Source organism: Onychomys torridus, chromosome 1, assembly GCF_903995425.1.
Source record: "Onychomys torridus chromosome 1, mOncTor1.1, whole genome shotgun sequence".
NCBI lineage: Eukaryota > Metazoa > Chordata > Mammalia > Rodentia > Cricetidae > Onychomys > Onychomys torridus.
The window spans coordinates 124,339,902-124,357,807 of record NC_050443.1 but is presented as its reverse complement, the minus strand read 5'-3'; the positions used below and the strand labels follow the sequence as shown (position 1 = coordinate 124,357,807).

At 46.4% G+C, this 17,906-nt stretch overlaps 1 protein-coding gene across 2 annotated transcripts in view; it reads right to left on the bottom strand.

The window, feature by feature from the left end:
• Nucleotides 1–17,906, bottom strand: part of Pc (pyruvate carboxylase) — a 104,139-nt gene that overhangs the window by 57,085 nt on the left and 29,148 nt on the right. The window contains exon 1 of one of the 2 annotated variants that reach the window (XM_036201226.1): nucleotides 15,144–15,208. The exons of the other annotated variant lie outside the window; for it this stretch is intronic. The gene's annotated coding sequence lies outside the window, so the exon portion shown is untranslated. Of the gene's footprint in view, nucleotides 1–15,143; nucleotides 15,209–17,906 lie in introns of those variants that run through there. 2 annotated transcript variants of the gene reach the window in all.

Below are 17,906 nucleotides of genomic sequence, written 5' to 3'. Positions count from 1 at the left end.
TCTGTGAGTTCGAGGCCAGCCTGGCCTACAGAGTTAGTCCAGGACAGGCTCCAAAGCTACAGAGAATCTCTATCTCAAAAAACCAACAAAAGAAAGAAAGAAAGAAAGAAAGAAAGAAAGAAAGAAAGAAAGAAATGAAAGGTCTGAACCAAAGGAAACAAGTTCATGTTCACAGATGACTATGGAGACACACCCTAAACTGATCTACAGATCAGTGCCATGCTGATCTTCATAGATACTTCTTTGAATGATATATACAAATGGCCAATAAACACATACAAGGATGCTCCACATCCCTAGCCACAGGGGAAACACAAATCAAACAAATTGAGAGGCCACTTCACAGTCATCAGTATGGTAAAGATACAGGCGTAAGTGGTGGTGAGGACCTGGGAAGACTGAAACTCTTCTGCACTGCTGGTCGGGGAATGAAATGGTACAGCCATTTAGGAAAGAGTCTGGTAGCCCCTCAATGACGCAGTTATTGTGTGAGCCAGCCATTCTACCCCTAGATACACAAGCTATCAGAAAATATAAGTCCACCCCCAAACTTGTATACAAATGATCATAACAGTATTGTAGTATTGTTCATAATAGGCAAAAGGTAGAAAACCCTCAATCCATCCATCAGCTTACTAAAAGATTAACACATATCGGACAGCCACACAATGAATATTTCAGACACTTACAAATGAAATATTGTTACAAAGTGGATGAACCCTAAGAACAACCTATGTGAAAGAAGCCAGACACAAAGAGGCACAAGTAATACACCAGTTTAAATGAAGTGTCCAGATGGGCAAATCCAGGGACATAAAGAACATACTAGCTGTCAGAAGCTAGGAAGGGAGATGAACAGCGAGTGACTGCTGATGGGCACAGGGTTTCCTTGTGGAGTGATAAGAATGTCCTAAAATTAGATAGTGAAGATGGCCGCACAACACTATAAAAATACTAAAACCACTGACTTTTAAACTACTGAATTACACACTCTTGAATTTTGCCAGTCAAGTCTGTAATAATAGCACCTGGAAGACAGAGATGTGGGATGGCAAGTTCAAGTCTCCAAACCAGACGGGGGGCGGTGAATTCTAGCTAGTCAGTGGTTTTCACCTACAGTCCCGGCTGCTTGAGAGACTGTTACAGCAACGGTTACAGAGAACAGGAAGTGAACGCAGGGAATAGCTCTTTCCCCTTGTAGACCCAGGACTCTCTAAAAGAGCAGTAAGTGCTCCTAACAGCTAACAATCTCTCCAGCTGAGCATAAAAATGTGCAGCTTTTGTTGTGGTTGTTCGTTTTTGTTTTTCAGGACAGGTTTCTCTGTGTATTCCTGGCTGTCCTGGAACTCCCTCTACAGATTAGACTGGCCTGGAACTCGGAGATCCACCTGCCTCTGCCTCCCGAAAAACAAGAGCAACAACAACAAAACAAAAATAAGAAGTGTTGGTAAGGGTGTGGGAAGAGGGGACCCTCACACTGTTAGTGAGAATGTCAACCAGTGCAACGACAAGGAAAACCAATGCTGGAGGCTTTAAAACACTAAACAGAACTATGGCGAGTCACACTGGCCTTCACATTTAGTTCCAGCACTCAGGAGGCAGAGGCAGGAGGATCTCTGCGTTTGAAGACAGCCTGGACTGTATATATGGCAAGCTCCAGAGCAGTCAGAACTACATAGCAATACCCTGTCTCAGAAAAACAAAATAAACGAACAAAAGAACTACAGTCTGAACCAGCACTCTCTCTACTGGATTCTGAAATGAAATCAGAAGAGGTAGCTGCACTCCATGTGTGCTGCAGCATTCTTCACAGTAGCCAAGACATGGGAACAACCTAGGTGTCGGTCAGTGGAGGAATGTGATAAAAACAGCACTACATACACATAGTAGAAGATTATTCAGCCATGAAAAGTAATGAAATCCTGTCACTGGTGACAACATAGAACTGGGGACATTATGCTATGTGAAATAAACTAGCACAAAAAGACTAGTCTATACTGGTGAAAAACTGACTTCCTGGAAGTTGAGACTTCCAGAGGCTGATGAAAACAGTGGGGAGGGCTGGAGAGATGTCAGTGGATGCTGGGCTACACTGGAAGAGAGAAAAGCAATCTTGTGTGGTTCCAGAATGGTGTAGCTACAGCAGTACAATTTAGCATTAAATATTCCAAAGATCTAGAAAGGACTTTCAGTGTTTTTACCTTAAAGAGATGAGAAATGTTTGAGGAGGTAGATATATGTAACTGGATTTATACATTACACACATGGTATGGTTAGAGCTCAATGGCACAGCACCTGCCTGATGCATGTAAGGCTCTGAGTTTAGTACACAGTAACACCAAAAAAAAAAAAAAAAAAAAAAAGGGGGAAAAAGAAAAAAATTGTATTATATGTATTAATTATTCTTATGCATTTAATATACAGTTTTAATATATTTTTTTTAATTCTGAGGTCAAAATGGAAAAAATCTTAAATTTACCAAAATTTGCAATAATTAAAAAATAAAGTGCTAGAGGCTGGAGAGATGGCTCACCAGTTAAGAGCACTGACTGCTCTTCCAGAGGACCTGAGTTCAATTCCCAGCACACATGGTAGCTCACAACTGTCTGTAACTCAAGATCAGACATCCTCAGATATACATGCAGGCAAAATACCAATAAACATAAATATAATAAATGTAAAGAATAAGTAAATAAATAAATAGCTAGGTGAGCTTGGTAGTGGATGCCTTTACTGCTAGAACTTTTTATGTGGTAAAGGCTAGCCTTGAACTCCAAATCCTCCTGCCTCTACCTCCAAAGTGCTGGGATTACAGGCGTGTCGCTACATGACCAGCTTTATTTCCCTTTGATAGCTTTCATTCTTGAGAGTAGACGTGTTACATTTCCTTGGTGAATACTGATGTTGAGCATTTTCTCATAAACTTGCTGTTTGTGATTTTGTCTCATATTTTTTTCTTGGGGGCTTTTTTTTTTTTTTTAGACAAGGTTTCTTTGTATAACAGCCCTAGTTGTCCTGGAACTCAACTCATAGAGAGATCCACCTGCCTTTGCCTCTCTAGTGTTGAGATTAAAGGTATGCACCACCACTGCCTGCTGTCCCATCTTTTCTCTCCATGTCTGTCTATCATCCTTACCCCCAAGCTAGGAACTAAATCCAGGCCTAAATGCTCTACCACTGAGCTAAATTAAATCTCAAACCATCTGCTGGCTGTTGGTCTTGTTTCTTCATCAGCTGTAAATGATAATTCATACTCAAAGGATGACTAGCTTCCATGTGATCAAAGCCATCTTATTGAGCCCTTTTGCTAATATCACACTTGGGATAGAGAGTAAGATGAAGCATGGCCTCTGTCTCCGAGAAACTTACAGTCTCAATGGTCAGACGTTTGAACAACTCGTCCATGAGAAAGTACCTCATTACCACTGTGGAAGGAGCAAGAGCTGAAGAAGCTGTGATGTAGCTGAGGAGGGTCAAAGGGTCACAGAGGGAGGGCCACTGCAGAAAACCGTGGCTCACAATGGCTCACAGCACACTAACACGTGCTCAGCGAGTGCACCAGAGTGAGAAAACAACCCCCCAACAGCTCCTGTGCAGGAGTCAGGTCAGGGTCCAGCAAATCCTAATCCCTACCCCCAGTGTTTATAAACCAGGTTGCCTGGGGGGAAGCTCACTTGCCTGAAACTGAAAAACAGGAATAACTCAACCCCAGATATTCATTTGGGAAGATTAAATATGAGAATCTATGTAAACTGCACTTGGCAGGGATATAAAACATGCTACCAACTAATAATCAATCACATCACAAAGCCTGATTTCCAGGCTGGGGCCAGACTTGGAAAGACCATCAGCTCCGTACGAAGGGGTGCCACAGTGAGGGATCAGCATAGAGGTAACAGGCAAAACCATGACAGACAGTTGGCTCTTGGCAAGCTGGAAAGGAGCCACGTGCTCTCAAGCCCACAACCGTTCTTTCTCTGTGAAAACAGTACTCAGGCCCTTCACAGCTTTTCTCTGCCAGCTGCTCTGGTCCAAAAACAAAAACAAACAACAATAACAACAGAAACAAACCCCAAAACCTTCCCTAGAACAGCAAAGGCCAGGGATGGGATGCAGAAATGCCAGGTGGAAAAACCACAGCATGAACAAACCAGGTGGGCTGAGGAGGGGCAAATGAATACTGCGGGAGTGTCACCTGGCAAGAGCTTTTAAAAAAAAAAAATCTGAGTCAGGTAACAGGATTCCCTAGGTAATAATGGGAATACTCAGCCACAGAAAGGGCAGCTGATGGTGGACGCTAAGTGGTGAGAGGCCCCAGTGGTACCAGCAGAAGATGCACAGGGCTAAGGGAATGACAGGCACAAAAGTGGGAAGAATTCATTCATTCAGTCCTGACAGCGTTGCACAAAACCTGAGGCCTGTTAGGACTGGAGATGAACCGTTCGGAAAGGAGGGCCCGTAGGAAACTGACATTTCATTCTAATCAGCATCATTCTAGCTGGAGGATGTAGCTCAGTGACAGCACCTAACTAGCATGCATGAGGTCACTGGTCCAGTCTCCAGGGGAAAACAAAAAGATCATTCCAGATTAACTCAGATTAATGCAGACTATATCTTTGCCTCAGACCCCCTTCCTAATGATAGGTTTCCTGAACAGAGCACAAAGCCATGGGAGTACATCTCATGTCCCATCTAACCCACACTGAGAAAAGACACAGTCCCTAGAAAGTGTTGATGGAAGGGTTGGGGACAGAGAGAGGAAAACAACTAAGGTATGCTGGCCTCCACCCCACCCTCATCTGCCTCCTGAACACACATGCACACACATAGCCTCCCACCTCCTGAGTTGTACCCCATGACTTGGCAGGCATCTGGGCTGTTTGCAGTTTAGATAAAGAGCCAGAAGCCATGGGGCCTTATCGGCTCTGCTCCTCCTCCTCCTGAACTGAGGGAAAGGTTTCTTCCCAAGCAAATTGGAGAGCTCTCTCACCCTACATGGAGCAGTGAGTGTTACTCACAGGCCTGTGGCAGCACTTTCAATGCTGTCCAGGAGGCCTCGTGCCTTAGAAAGCCGGCCTTTGCCCTCCAGCTCAAAGTTGGGCTTCAGACTCCTCTATTCACAGCCCAGGTGGCCCTGACTTGGAGCTAGACTGAGAACAGACCTTCCCCTGACCTCAGCAGCTTTACCATTTCCATAAGGGACCCTTGTTGCCTTCCACCAACAGCAATCACTACACGAAGGCAGACTGGCCCACAGCTTTGAATCCACAGTCTATTTCCTTCTGCCCAAAGCTGGGTTTTGACATCTCCAACCCCAGATGTTCCCACAGGCTCTCGAGCCATGATCTAGTCCAACCTCTTACTCTAAAACCTGTCCCCAGAGTATCTCCTTTCCTTTTCCTGCTAGAAAGCTACCTGTTCCGGAGGGAGAGTAACAATGGCTGTGTGTGTGTGTGTGTGTGTGTGTGTGTGTACACAGAGGCCTCAAAACCAGGTGGAGAAGAGCTGCCAAAGGGCAGTAGGTTCCCATGAAAGGAGTAAAGGGCAATGACATTTGAACTTTCAAAGGCAGGAGGACTGGGAAATCTAGCTAGGAAAGAGATGAGGTAGCTGGTCCAGGAGAAGCAGCAGAGGAGACTAAGAAAGAGCTAAAAGGCTAAGAAAGACTGAAAGGAGCTTCCTTTTTCCTGCTGAGACTGAATGTCGCCTCAGGTTGTCCATCTGGGAACAGATGACATGATGGTCCTTTCTCCCATTGGGGTCAGGAGGCGATCCCTCACCAGGCCACGTCACCTGAGGCCTGTGAGCTTGTACCAGATTTCATTAACAAGTAGCCTTTTAAAGGCTACATGCTACAAAGATTGCCTTTGTGGTATTGGCCCTAAGACCACTCAGCGAGGACAGGAAGGGCCCTCCCACTAGGCATGGAGCCATCACAAAAAAACAAAGCACCCAGCTGAGCTTTGACAAGGTTCCTTGGGGCAGCAGCACAGTCAACATCCCACTGTTCTCTTTTGTGGGGCCTCCTGAACTGAAGGGTATGTGCTCAAATAGGGCTCCTGCCTGGTTCTGGCCACTTCCAGAAAAACTGCTGATAAAATACAAGTTGACCTGAGCCTGGCCAGGGTCCTAGGTGGGCACAGTCTGGATGCCAGTCTCCTGAAGAGCCAGTGGAAGCCGAACCCTCCAGGACTTGCCTGGCAGTGTCAAGCCTCCACCTTTTCTCATCTTTTGTTAGAACTGATAATATCAGCTCCGATTCCCTTCCTGTCCACCAAGGAAGAGTGCTTCCACTAAGAAATCTTGACAAAGCCAAGAAAGCATTGATTCTGCAAGGTGAGCCTTAGTCACTCAAACCAGAGCTGAGCCAGGAAGATGAGATGAGAGGAACATCTAGAAAGCTCCACTGAGAAGCCACAGTAGCCCTGCTCCTAATGCTGCTCTGGCCTGTGATAATTGCTGCTGGGGGTGAGTCACCGGGTGGATGCGGAGCTGGAGGGTCTGGTCACCTAGAGCCTGAGCACCACCCAGGAGCAAGGCCTAGGACCACAGATGGCTGAGGAAACACTTCTACAATAGATCTTGGCTACTCTCTTGAGAATTCCTTTAGATATGTTACAACAACATTCTCATTCTCATACCATGGGCAAAATATAGGATGGGACATTACCCTCACTGCACTGAGGGGAAGAGTTGAGAACCTCATGAGCATAAACATTAGTTATGCCTGCCGTCCAAATCTAAAGGACTTGATTCTCTCAATCTCGCTGGGAAAAGGAACCAGCTCTAGGGTGAGTCTCTCTGGGTTGGGAATAGGCCTCAGGCAAGAAGGAGATATCCCTTTCCCAGGATGCTCTCGGGATACCGGCAATGCTCAGGCTCAACCTGGGTAATATTCTGGTTCTAGTGGCAGATGGACCAAAACTATGCACACCAGGCTGGAAGGGAAGAAAGGGGCCCAACACTCATTCTGTTGTTTTCAATTTTGATGCATAAAATCTAGCATTTCCCCACCCCCCAAAATAATATGGGGTTGGAGGGATGGCTCAGCAGTTAAGAGCACTTAGTGCTTTTAGAGAGAACCAAGGTTCCAGCCCCAAAACTGCACCAAGTGACTCATACACAGCACAGTTCCAGGGATCCAATGCCCTCTCTGGCCTCTGTGAGTGCCCACTCTCACGTGGTACACAAACTCATAAAAGCACAAGCACACGTGCAAATAAATAAATAAACAAATCCTTTCCCCCAACTGTGAAATACCCTAAAACACCAACATACTGCAATCGTCCAAAACAGGACTGATTCCAAGACTATTTCAGATACCAAAACCTGGTTGCAAAAAATTATGTGCTTCTCGTCTGTGACTCCCTGGCCACCTTCCATACATGCAAACCATCTCTATGACTCATACCTGACACCAGGCAAATGTTATGCAAATAGGTGTCATGCTGTATGGTTTAGGAAATAATAACAAAAAAGTCTGTGTGTGCTCAACACAGACACAGCCAGAAACCAACACAGGACTAACAACATACTACACACCAGTACCAACATTAACATATTTTCCCAATATTTTTGATCCCTTAAATGCAGAAGCCATGGATACAGAAGACAGACAGTTCAGGTAGTTGGGGATTTTTGTGTTTGTTTCTTCATCTCTGAAAAAAACACAAAGGGATGTGTTTGGCTTCATGAAAGGGAGGCCAGGTCATTCCCTGCTGCTCAGCAAGTGTTTGCTCAGATGTTCATACTGCCAACACTGGTGTAACAGGCACAGCCAGCCAGTCGGTGACTCTGAGTGAGGAGTGAGACATCCCAGTTCAGCTCCAGGGATGAAAACACTGACAAGAGACAGAGTTTGTAGTTGTCCCAAGCCTTCCTGTCCTCACTCCAGGTCAGGTCCATCTTATAAAAGCTGCTCATTCTACCAAGGCAGTCGGACCCTCTACTGACAACGTTCTTTGCCTACCCCATCACCCCAATCCAGCCAAGAGGTGCTGAACTGGTATGACTTCTGTGTAGAAGACGGAGAATTTCTTTTATAGAACTTGTCTGGAAGACTCCATTACAGGACAGAAATGACATCATGTGCTGTGGAGAAACAGAAAGCAAAGATGCCCACACTTAACAAATTCACCATGTGCTGACAGAGGCAAGCCCTGCAAGTGCAAATGAGTGTCTACTGCCACAGCCCAGCACCACAGCGCCATTCCACCCTCAGCTTGTCACCACAGGGACATTTGCCAAGCCCACCACCACAGGGCAATGGGGTCACTGGTGAGGCTTCCAGGCCTCTGCTGTGTCACTATCCAAAGAAGGGGGCCTCTAGACAAGCAGTGATTGTTTTAGGCCGGGGAACAAAGGCTTCTAGATTGATCTAACCCAACTGGTGTTGACAGAGCCTCTGCATACCCTTCCAGTCCTCAACCCTGCCTCCTGAAGACCACTCATATGGACTCACCATTCCCCTCTCCCAGCACCACAGCTTGAGCTTCGGAATCATCCTAACTGCATGCAGTTCTGGGATGGCTATTTCTTGGTTATCAACTTGACTACGTCTGGAACTAACTAAAACCCACTCAGCTGGCCTCACCTATGAGGTATTTTTCTTTTTTCTTTTTCTTTTTGGTTTTTCAAAATAGGGCTTCTCTGTGTAGCCCTGGCTGTCCTAGAACTCACTCTGTAGACCAGGATGGCCTGGAACTCAGAGATCTACCTGCCTCTGCCTCCCAAGTGCTGGGATTAATCATCTGAAGTGGGAATGTTCACCTTTAATCTGGATCTTTTGAGATGAGAAGATACACCTTTAATCTGGGCCATGCCTTCTGGTGGCAGTCTATATAAAGCACATGGAAGAAGGGAGCTCTTGCTCTTTGCCTGCTTGCCCTCACTATCACTGGTAAGTCCATTCCTTCTCTGGTATCAAAGCCTACTTCCCTGAGATTCTGGCATATACTGAAGACCAGCTGGGACATCCAGCCTCATGAACTGAGCTGTTGGATTCTTGGACTTCCCGTTGGTACATAGCCATTGCTGCCAAGCCACTCTAATACATACATATTCATCCTATCAGTTCTGTTCCTCTAGAGCACCTGGTCTCAATCTATAGGTCACAACTTATTTGGAAAACCCTACCTCCAAAAATATTTATATTATTATTCATAACAGTAGCAAAAGTACAGTTGTGAAGTAGCAACTAAAATAATTTTCTGGCTGGGGTCACTACCACATGAGGACTGCACTAGAGGAAGGTTGAGAACTACTGTTCTAGAGAGCCCTGACTAATATACCACATGAGGACTGCATTAGAGGAAGGTTGAGAACCACTGTTCTAGAGAGCCCTGACTAATATACCAAACCACATGAGGACTGCATTAGAGGAAGGTTGAGAACCACTGTTCTAGAGAGCCCTGACTAATACAAGTTCAATGCTTAAGCTGCTCTTCAACTTCAGAATTTCTTTTCTTTTCCTTTTTTTCTTTCTTTTTTCTTTTCCTTTTGGCTTGTTGAGACAGGGTTTCTCTGTGTAGCCCCGGATGTCCTGGAACTTGCTCTGTAGACCAGGCTGGCCTCGAACACAGTAAGATCCACCTGCCACCACTGCCTGACCAACTCGGGAATGTCTGGCACCTGCTGAGCCTCAGTCCCCTGATCTACAGAAGCAAAACAATCAGATAACTTTATGCAGTTGCCACGAGAACTACTCAGTGTAGGGTGCTTTCTGCAATATCTGGGAGACTGGCACATTACAGATGCCCAGCACAGCGACCCCCACACCTGCCAGTCTTTGTGATATCAGCCATTCCATCATGCTTGGGGCTACAATGTATAAGAGACAGAGACCTAGACACAAGCCCCAGGGGTCTAAGAATAGAACAACAGTCCTATGCAGGGTGATGGCTGGGGGAGCAGTGGCTGTGAAATCAAAATTCTGTTCTCCATCTGCTTCCATCAGCCAGAACTCAGTCTCAAGGAAAGTCGCCCCACCATCCTGAGCATCGGTAGATAAAAGGTGGGTTTTTTTGTTTGTTTGTTTTCGTTTTTTGTTTTTTGTTTTTTTGTTTTAAGACAGGGTTTCTCTAACAGCCCTGGCTGTCCTGTAGCTCACTCTGTAGAGCAGGCTGGCACTAAACTCACAGAGCTCTGCCTGCCTCTGCCTCCCGGGTGCTGGGATGAAAGGTGTGTGCCCCTACCTTCTGGCTTGAAAGGTGACTTTTTCACAGAATCAATAGGAACAAAAATAAACTCTGGACTACTTACTTTGAGGCATCATGCTACAAGGTACTAGGCCTTATGGAGACCCAGTACTGTCCTCAGGCTAGCTGAGAAAGAGTCAAAGTAAGGAGGAGGCCAAACAGCGCAGGTGAAATCTAAACAGAGTAACACAAATACACTGCAATACTGAGGAATAGACTCACCACAAGAAGACTTACACACTGCAAACTACAATACACCATTTAAAGAAATGGAAGGGCCAGGCGGTGGTGGCTGTAATCCCAGCACTCAGGAGGTAGAGACAGGTGGATCTCTGTGAGTTCGAGGCCAGCCTGGCCTACAGAGTTAGTCCAGGACAGGCTCCAAAGCTACAGAGAATCTCTATCTCAAAAAACCAACAAAAGAAAGAAAGAAAGAAAGAAAGAAAGAAAGAAAGAAAGAAAGAAAGAAATGAAAGGTCTGAACCAAAGGAAACAAGTTCATGTTCACAGATGACTATGGAGACACACCCTAAACTGATCTACAGATCAGTGCCATGCTGATCTTCATAGATACTTCTTTGAATGATATATACAAATGGCCAATAAACACATACAAGGATGCTCCACATCCCTAGCCACAGGGGAAACACAAATCAAACAAATTGAGAGGCCACTTCACAGTCATCAGTATGGTAAAGATACAGGCGTAAGTGGTGGTGAGGACCTGGGAAGACTGAAACTCTTCTGCACTGCTGGTCGGGGAATGAAATGGTACAGCCATTTAGGAAAGAGTCTGGTAGCCCCTCAATGACGCAGTTATTGTGTGAGCCAGCCATTCTACCCCTAGATACACAAGCTATCAGAAAATATAAGTCCACCCCCAAACTTGTATACAAATGATCATAACAGTATTGTAGTATTGTTCATAATAGGCAAAAGGTAGAAACCCTCAATCCATCCATCAGCTTACTAAAAGATTAACACATATCGGACAGCCACACAATGAATATTTCAGACACTTACAAATGAAATATTGTTACAAAGTGGATGAACCCTAAGAACAACCTATGTGAAAGAAGCCAGACACAAAGAGGCACAAGTAATACACCAGTTTAAATGAAGTGTCCAGATGGGCAAATCCAGGGACATAAAGAACATACTAGCTGTCAGAAGCTAGGAAGGGAGATGAACAGCGAGTGACTGCTGATGGGCACAGGGTTTCCTTGTGGAGTGATAAGAATGTCCTAAAATTAGATAGTGAAGATGGCCGCACAACACTATAAAAATACTAAAACCACTGACTTTTAAACTACTGAATTACACACTCTTGAATTTTGCCAGTCAAGTCTGTAATAATAGCACCTGGAAGACAGAGATGTGGGATGGCAAGTTCAAGTCTCCAAACCAGACGGGGGGCGGTGAATTCTAGCTAGTCAGTGGTTTTCACCTACAGTCCCGGCTGCTTGAGAGACTGGGACAGGGTGATTGCTTGAGCTCTTGAGTACAAGATCAGTCAGCCTGAACAACATAACGAAACCTTGTATCAAAAGAGGGTGGGAGGGCTGTGTATGGTAGCTCATGTCCACAATCATACAACTCAGGAGGTTGGGGCAGGAAAACTGCCACAAATCTGAGGCCAGCCTGAGTTTCTTAGTGAGTTCCAGGTCAGTTTGATATACAGAGTGAGACCCTGCCTCAAAAAAATAGATAGCTAAGACTAAATGTACATTCCCTGTACAATCCTGATTCTAACCTAGTCTCAAAAAACAGTTAGAGAGAGAGACAGAGTAAATTTTATATAAATTACATATCAATAAAGCTGTTTAAAAAAAGAAAGAAATTTTAGGGTTTTAGTTTAATTTTATGGTATAGCACTTAACCTAGCATATATGAGGCCCTGGTTATACCCCCAGCACCACAAAAAAAAAAAAAAATTACCAAAATTTTAATGAAGATTGAGCACTTACTTAACTGTGTGAAGTCCTGCGTTCAATCCCCAGCACCTACCACATGTGTACTGGTGGTTTAATCTACTGTGATGTTGACTATGAGGAAAACAGACTCACCCAGAAATGTAGTTGCAAAAGAGAGATATTTTAATAACCTCTTGATGACTGAGGTTACTTCCCTTGACATTACATCCAAACTCAATAGACAAGCAGTTCACTATGACAGGGAATCTCAAATCTCATGAACTTTTCCTACTCTGTGACTTTAAAATTCACTGGCCTGTCTCAAATTTTAAATAGGTCTTTTTGCTCAACATGATTTTGTAATCTCATGTGCTGCTCATCCGGAAAATACTGGCTCCCTGAATTATGCTGTTCTTCTAGACAGGAACACAGTACAGACTGAAATGAATTAACAGAATGCCACCTGTATAATATCACCACCAAGGTCAATGTCATCAGAAAAGCCTTTAGGTATTTTAGAGGCATCCAGCTCAGGACAGACAAAGTCTAATTTGTTCTTGCAAGCTCTAACTTCACCACAGGCCACATATATTGTTAGCTGTTTCCTTTGAAACAACAGACTCATCAATGCTCACTTTTGGGGAAAAACAAAAGTTTAGAAAGCACTCAAATCTGTGTAACCATAGTTTTACATCAGTGCATTCTAAAAACCCATCAAGTTCAATGTGCAACTTATAGGTTCGGATGAGCGCTCTTCCCACACAATCCCCATGGCTAGCAAAAGAATGCTTAGTTCCCATTTTATCACACAGAAAGGTAAGAATATGTGCCCAAGCACAGCACGTATGTTGATTAAATGAATCTGCTTCACTGCTTCCTTAAGGCTAATGTTACATGAGGTGGAGGGCAAGGGTCTGGGATGGCCGGACAGTCTATGTGTAGCCTGATTCCTGCAGGAGTGTCGGTAGTTTCCCCTCCCCTAATTTTACATCATTGGTGAAAAGAAAATGAATGTGTCAGTACTGTTAGGAAAACTGTTCTGCCCTGAAGACTCCCTTCAACTGGGCTTAAGGACCTGCAAGGGCCAGGGGAGCCCTCTAAGAACCACTGGGTGAGAACAGCACTCCCTACTGTCCTGGGGTAGTAAATAAAGCAAACAGCCAGCTCGGTTGTGTGACTTATGAAGGGCAGTGAGCAGATGTGGCTCTCAGGGCCAGGTGGGAGCTGACCTGCACTTGCAGGACGGTGTTCAAGCATAGAGCTGGCTGAACAGGCTGCTCCCTGATTGCCAAATCCAACAGCACGATCCCAGCTCACCCTACCTTGCGCAACCTTTCTCTTCTTTTGACCTCCACTCAAAACAGGTACCTCCAACTAGAGGACCAGCGTTACAGTACCTGGCTAGGGACAAAGGGTAGGAGGACAGAGAGGGAAGGGGAAGCACAGCCCATATTTCCGGCCTTTGCCCCCAGCTTGGTCCATCCCCCAGGCCTCACCATGCCCTCCCTGCAAATACTTCTCTCACCTAGACCCAGGTTCATTGTTAATAACTCCAGGCACTTGATAGGGAAGATGCTTTCTCTTGGCTCTATAATGGGCCCTTACCCAGCAGCCACCAGCACAAGGCCCCTCGTTGGCTCAAAGCCCATAATATTCAGTAGGCATCGTAAGGTCTGCTGGGAATGGATTTCTTATTTGAGATGAGACTGTAATATCAGCACCCGCAGCCACAGTAAAGCCACTTGGCTAGAGCTGAAGGAGGAAAACAAAGTGCCATTCAGGCCCCAGGGACAAACAATAGGCCCTTATCCTCTTTCCTGGTCCAGGCCCAGAGCTGCTGAGCAGAACTAGAAGACACAATGGGCAGCCCCTGAACAGGGTACCCCTAGAAGTATGGGGCGCCAGGCAAACATTTTTTTGTGATCTGTACACACGAAGAACTCAATATTACTATGCCAATACAATTCTGATAGCCCAGTAACACAGGGTCCATATAGAAAATCTCACAACCTGGGACTGAGCTTAGACACAGGCCACAATAATTGGACAGCTATCCCTGCACAGGTGGACAACTCAGAGCATCCCAAAGGGTCGATGTGCCAAAAGGGCATAAGATGGGAACTGAGAGCATTTGGAGGAAGAAACTCCAAGTGTGCCCTGAATTGTAGCCTGGGCCAGGAACCACTCTCAGGCCAGTGGTGGTACTTCTAAAACTATAGTCAACAATCATGGGTTTGAAGGGTTATGAGGACTGTCCTCAAAAATGAGTTAGGAATTCAAAGCCTAAGTACTTCCTGTTCCCACGCTGGACTTATCCAGCCACCTGGGAAACACCAAACCTCAGTGAGTGCCTGGGCCTTCACTGCCCACTCCGACTAAGGAACAGGGTATTTTGTTTGGAGTGTGGCATCTTACTGGAGCAACCCCTCAGTCAGGCCCACAGGTGAGGTGCCAGGAAGAAAGTCATAGGAAGACTTCACTAAGAGGCCAGGATCAGGCAACATGAATTGAGAGCAAACCCAGATAACTAACTCTCAGGAAGGTAACCACAGCTGAAGTGCTGAATTCAACTCTAAACAGGCTCAGTCCCCTCGGGCAGTTCTGCCACCCATAGGGACACCACCCAGAGCTGGTAAAAGGAGGCCCGCAAGCCCTCCGGCTGGGCCAATGAAAAGAGTCTCACCAGCTCACCAGGCAGCAGCAGCAATGGGCCCAGCAGGCAACGGGAGGAGCTGCTCAGCCTCCTCTTTTTCCCTCCACAGGGAGGGAAAACTGAGTTTGAAAAGTGCCTAAGGTTCAAGTGTCCTGCCAAGCTGCGGGTCTGAAGCTGCCAGCTGCAGGAGGCAGATAGCTATAGGGAAGGGAGGCTCCCCTGGAGGCGCTCCTGGGCTTGGGGTGTGCTCAGGAGCCACTGCGCTGGTCCCCACAGTGCGATCCCAGCAGTGACTACACAGGCTCTGGCCTTTGGCTGCCTCTCTGATGACAGGAGATGGCCTTCTTTCCCTCCAGTTCCCCACAGGGATCTGAAACTTACTCCTTCAGCTACACAGCAGTGCCCAAAGCCAGGTCGACAGCACAGCACGTCATGCCAGGCAGATACACAGAGATCAGGGTCTGGAGTGATCAAGTCCACCCCACAAAAGGCTATGCTGGTGGCCTCCCTCAGAGGAACTCTGGGGAAATGGGCCAGGGACCTCAGGGGGCAGGATGCCAGGCTCTAAGGTTCCCACTACACATCTCAAAGTCTCGTGCTAAAGGAGCAGAGAGGGTAACCAAGCAGCAGTCCCGGCTCTGACAAGCACGCACTGGTGGGTGACGCCTGGTTCCAGCCCAAGGCCCCACTTGGGGCAGTCTCTTTTCTTCTTAGTCCTGGTGCCAGCAACTGTTGTCATCTTCCCGCACTTCAAGCTAAGCACTCTCTACCCTGTCTCCCCCTCCCCCTCACAGCTCTCCACAGCCTTCCCGTGTCCTGTCCTCTGCCCCTCATCCCGCAAACAAGTCCGCCAGCCTGCACTTGAGCCACCAGCTCTGCTGGCACGCACACTATGGCTGGCAGGGCTTGGCAAAAAGAAATGACCTTTGTGCAGGGGCAGGTTCTCTGCTGGCTCTTCTGTCAATTCCAACTGGGTAAATAGTTATGGGAATAAACCTAAAGGGAGAATGAGATGGTATTGCAGAAAGTCACGATGGACCTGGCCCTCTGTGACTTCCAGTAAACCATTACAATGCAAAACTCCTAGTCCCACAGGAATGCATATGGGAATGGTCTGCTCAGGAAAAGGGTCTCTGCAGATCAGCATAAGTTTCCAGAAAGCCTTCTCCTTTTCCTACCTAAGATAAAGGAACTTGAGGATGTGAGAACTAGCAACTAAGAAAACGAGGTAAAGTGTAGAATTCTAGAACTAAGCTCTAAGGAAGACTGGGCCAGGCCAGGGAAGCCTGATTCTGGTTTCCAGTGAGTGAGAACAGCTGTCCACTGTCACTGGGCTTTGCCTCAAACTTCAGCTCAGGACACCAACACTTCATCAGCACATACCTGCTGGCACTCTCAGCGCTAAAGGAGATATTTGTTTGGACTATGCTAAGGTGACCTGGGTTGACAGGCACCTCTACCCAGCCTCAGGGTTCCTGGCAGCACCACTCCTAGCCCAGGGCAGGCTGCACGGAAGGTCCTCCAAGGGCTGCTTACTGTCCAAGATGGAGCAGCCACAATCAATTGTAAAATCTCTGGTCAAGTACTCAAGTCCATCCTCTCACAGAAGCCCATATCCTCTCTATGATGTGACAGAAACAATGAGTGGGATTTTCTTTTATTCTCCCAACAATGCTTTGTAAAGAAAACTGCATCAGTGAGACACTCACCACCCACGGAGCTCCTGTGCAGGGAGGTGAACAACCTCCATGACTTCCCTCTAAACCAACTCCACTATTGGCAGTCTACTTCTAACCATGTCTTTTGGGAACACGGTCTGGGGATTAGACAGACAGGGGAACCAGAAGCAAAAGAATAAAGAACAAACTTTCCAGCTGAGGAGATGATCGGCAGGAAAAGGCTCTTGCTGCCAAGCCTGACAGCTAGAGTTTGATCTCCAGGATCAACTCTAACAAATTGTCTCTTACTACACACACACACACACACACACACACACACACACACAGAGAGAGAGAGAGAGAGAGAGAGAGAGAGAGAGAGAATACTTGAAGAAAAGATTCCCCCTTCCGGCCATGTTGAAGCAGTAACCTCAGCAACACTAGAACATCTGCCTGGAGGAAGTGCTCTTCTGCTCAGGAGCTCCTTGAGGAGGGCAGCTCTGAGAAGCAGCCAGCCAAAGCCCAGTGAGGCTCCAACGCCCATATTATCAAGAAGCTGTCAGGGAGTTCCTGAATAGATTCCCAAGCCTGGTACCATCAGCCCAGGTAGACTGACTCATGCTCTGAGAAGCAGTCTCAAAAGGAACAATGGAAGGGGAAAAAACTGTTTGAAAATTCGCCTTCAAAGAGTACTCTGTAGGGCCCAGGTCAATGCTACACACTCCTGAGATGTCTGGAGTGGGACAGTGCAGTGAGAACAATAGAATGGGTCCCGGGCCAGAAGAAGTGAATGAACCATTTTGAGGATATGTGCTAAGAAGAGCAATTAGGTAACAAGGCAGGGGATGAAAGCATGAGGAATGGGAGTGAACAGCCTGATCCAGGGCTCTTCTGTGTTATAGCAGAACCCAAATCCAGGCCACAATTCTTAGAATAGAGTTAGTTTACTACTCAAGATGAATACCTGGGTTTATGAAAACTGGGCATCAGTGACAAGTGATACCAGCTTAGTAATAGCAGTTTGGAGTCTTGAAGATGTAGGTTACAACAACGTCTGCATAAAAAATGCTCATTGAGGGGTCGGGGATTTAGCTCAGTGGTAGAGCGCTTGCCTAGCAAGCGCAAGGCCCTGGGTTCAGTCCTCAGCTACACACACACACACACACACACACACACACACACACACACACACAGCTTATTGAGTGAATATATGAATAAATGGTCTTAGAATAAGGCTGGTTGGGTCTAAAGTAATCAAACTGGCAGAGACAGGCAAAAGGTGTGTGTGTAAGGGTGACTACAACATACCATGTTCATGCTTCTTGCTGGGATAGGGAAGAGCAGAGTAAGGGTGGGGTGGAATGGGAAAGAGCAAGGGCGTGGTGTTCTCAGATTCCACAAACCCCCCAATGGCTCCGAAGAAACCTATAGAAAGTTCTACTCCTTATAAGCAGAGTGTGTAACAGAAGGGTCTGTCTTCTTTCTC